Raw genomic sequence first — 3,700 nt, 5'->3', positions numbered from 1 at the left:
CCCCGCGGGTGGATGGTGAGGGGGAAGGGAGAGGGCAGCCAGCGGGAAACGGTGGCCGCAGGACTACCTGCTGCGTTAGTCACGAAGGAGAGCAGCTATTTTTCTGCCCCACCCCCACCCCAGCAGTGCTAGCCAAGGCTTCACCAGCTTTCTCTCCTTGGAGATTTAGAGGGGTGGTGAGCTGGGAGGGCCCTGCCTGTGGGCTCTGCTGACCCAAAAAACTCTTCTCCAAGGTTATGTCCAAGGATCAATCTGGGGCAGACTTTGGAAATGGGTAAGAAAAGTTTTCCACCCAGGAGAAAGTCCATCTTTTGACAGAGCCATTGAGTCAGCTAGTCTTTATTAATAATTTCCTTTTATGTGTCCAGCACATCAAGAAAAGAATAGAAATGGAAATTGCTTTGTAGTGGACTGTCAGCATGCCATAAACTTATTGGTCATAAACCGCTTGGATAAATTTTTGTACCTGATGTATACAAAATCCCCGGCTACCTCTTGCCAAAAATTTAAAAAATAATGATCAAATTAATAATAGCCACCGTCAGAAGGGTACCAGACACTATGCTAAAAGCTTTATATGCATTATTTCTTAACTCCTGCTCTCAAGGAGCTTACCATCTGGTGGAGGAGGTACGATGCGGACAGAGTCGGCTGCATGCTGAATGGGTCATGTGGACACAGTGCTAGCGGAGCCAGAGAAGGGACCTGCAGTTCTGCTCTCTTCCATCAGATCTGGGGATTCAATGTGTCCTGGAGGGTTGGTTCGCATCTCTTGTTCCCTGTTGATTTGTGATTCTGTATTGCCTTGTTATCCTTGGCATGTCCATCCTAAAAGAATAGGAGCAAGTCCTTCCTGCTCCAAACATCCAGCAAATTGTCTGCTCTATCCCCTCCTTATCCCAAGCGATTCCACTTTTATATGTTTTTGTACATTGAGGTTCTCTATAGAATTTCTTTTGAGAAAGGCAGCTGTTACCCTTTAAGAAAAAAAAAAACCTTAGAAAACCAGTGGTCTTGATGGATGTGTGGGGCCAAGCGAGTTTGTTGGCTCACAACACCAACAGCTCAGCTGCTATCAGTAAGCTGGCTCAACAAGGGGGACCTAAGACTTACAGCCAAAACCAATGTTGATTTACAACTGAAAACAGAAGACTTTTCATGCCAGCAAGGCTGTAACCCTGACCACACAGTTCAGGATTTTTCCAACTTGGTTGGGGGCTGTGGTTCTTCTAACCATGCAGCACAAGGCAAAAGGGATCCGGGCACTTCCTCTAAAACATAACCCATGGTGCATCCCTTCACGGGATGGTGAGAGTCTGGGGGACAGTGTGCCTCTTTCTTTGAACTTGCTCCATGGATTGGGAAATTTGTACCCATCCCCTGCTCAAGCCAAGTTTAGTGTCAAGCAGCAGCACATCAGAATCTCTGAGGAGATCTGAGGCAAATGCAAGGAGCAGGGGGCAGTTCCCAGCTAGAGGACAAAGACTCAGCCAGACCTTGCCTCCAGCCTCTTTGCATTGCAGTCCACTGTGGTCCATCTAGTCCATCTAGTCCTATCTGCTCACAATTTCCCTAAACAGAGAACAAATGCTCCCCACTCTGTACTTCCTCTGTCAGAAGGATCCCTTGCTTGGAATGGCCTCTTTTTGCCTACCGCAACCCTCCTCGCCCTGAAGGCATGGCTTGGGCTCCCTTGCCCTCACAAAGCCTCAACCCCTTCCTCTGAACACATGGTACCAAAGGTCCACAATATCCACTGGCTTCATGACTTCTCTTGTATTGTGATTTAACTTTTAGGATTTTTGTCATGTTTCTTCAATTACACTAAAAACATCTTGAGGGAAGGGGTCGTGTGTTATTACAAAACGTATACTGCCCAGTCCCCTCTGAGCTTTTTTCCCCCCTAAACTAAACTCTATAGTAGTTTGTCACTGGTAGGAGGTCTCAGGCTTGCAAAAAAATGGAACACTATTCAGGACTGAGGGGTGGGGAGGTCTGCAGCAGAGACCGTGAAGGGAGACATTTGGAGTGGGGGTGGGGTGGGGTGAGGGCAAAGTAGGCCAAGTTTGCAAAGAGACAAACGAGGGCCAGTTTATTTCCTCTAGCTGGGTCTGTGAGAGGACAGTTCATTGTACCCGGAGTCAATGTAAGGCATGTTGATGCAGAGATTTTTTATGAGTTTATTTGAGCCAAACTGACAACAACTACTAGGAAGCAAAATCTCAGTGGATTGAGAAAATGCTATGGAGAATAAGAGTTTTACAGCTTATTTTATACATGAGAATCAAAAGGGGAGGCAAAAAGAGGGTTACATAAAATCCATTGCTGGTAGATTAAGGGGATGGTATAAAGGAAATTGGGGAAATCTGAGAGTGGATAAAGAGTAAAACGAAGAGACACACACTGCTTTTACACTGGTGGGTTGAGGATAGTTAACAATATTTACAGCACAATAGAGATCATATGTGGGGAACAAGATAACAATGAGGGGTTCTGTGATCTCATGCTCTGTTGTAAGGTTGCCCTCTGAGGGGCTTGAAAAAGGGGATTACTCTGACATCCCACAGGCATGTATTCTTAGATGCAAAAAGACAACAGACAGGCTTACTTAAGGTAAAGACTGACCTTTGTCAAGGAAGCTAAAGGTCTAGGATGTGACTACCTGCCATGACTCACTTTGGTTAGGAATTTTTATGTTCAGGCCTTCCTATGAGTTTGTAAAGTCCACCTGCATGGCCACCCCTGAGCTCGTCAGGTTTAGTATGTAGCATCTTTTACTTCCACACTAACAATGCGGTGGCGGGTCTACCTCTGGAACGAGCAGTGTGCTCTAGGTCTAAGATGCTGGCCCTCCCGCTCTCAGCTACGGTGTTCCCTGCTCTGCCTTGGGTTCTCCGCCCCTGGCCACAGACAGGGCAGTCCTTTCATCTGGCCCTTCACCTTGGTGGCTGGGCCTAGCCAAGCAGTGAACTAGTGACTCCCCCACTTCTCCAGCCTCAGCACATAACAGGGAGGGGATTTCCTTTGGGGCTTTAACTGGGAATCATTCTCTTGCCCCACGTCAGCTGGTTGCTGGGGGAGAGTCTTTAGTAGTTTCATTTCCCTCATTTGGGATGTAGTTTTTAAGAACCAAAAATCAAAAAACCGAAAGAGGAGAGGCCACCACCCACACTGGCACTACTCAACCCCTCATGATGCCAGTTGTAGAAAAGCTCAGGGGTGAATGCAAAGACTGAGGGCAAGTGAGGGTGGCTTGTCTAAAGGTCCTTCCTGCCCTTTAGTCCTCTTCTCTAACCATTGGCAGGAGAGAACTGGGTCTCAAATCCTGTTGCCCAGGCAGTTCACAAAGCTCTTCCAGGAGGAGCCCATGGCCTCCCTCAGGCACTAGTTCCAGTGACTGACTGTGTGGGGGCAATGCCTCTTCCTTTCCTGTAAAACACTGATAGTAATCAACATATGGTCAACAACTTTGTGTTGTACAAAGATAACAAGATGCTTATAGAAGTATCCAGTCAGTACCAGGGCGTGACTGGCAGTGGGACATCCAGGGGAAGGGACACATATAACTAACCATCATTCAGTTCAGGGAAAAATGGAAAGGAATAGTGGGAAAACAGGAACAAGGGGATGGGAAAGTCTTGAGAAAAAGAGAGCACAACGGATGGGAGATTTCAAGGAAAGCTCTCTGGAAGAGGTGGCA

The sequence above is a fragment of the Phyllostomus hastatus genome, unplaced genomic scaffold, assembly GCF_019186645.2.
Source record: "Phyllostomus hastatus isolate PE091 unplaced genomic scaffold, TTU_PhHast_1.1 phas_contig_86, whole genome shotgun sequence".
NCBI lineage: Eukaryota > Metazoa > Chordata > Mammalia > Chiroptera > Phyllostomidae > Phyllostomus > Phyllostomus hastatus.
The sequence above is the reverse complement of the archived record's forward strand: the minus strand, read 5'-3'. Positions refer to the sequence as shown.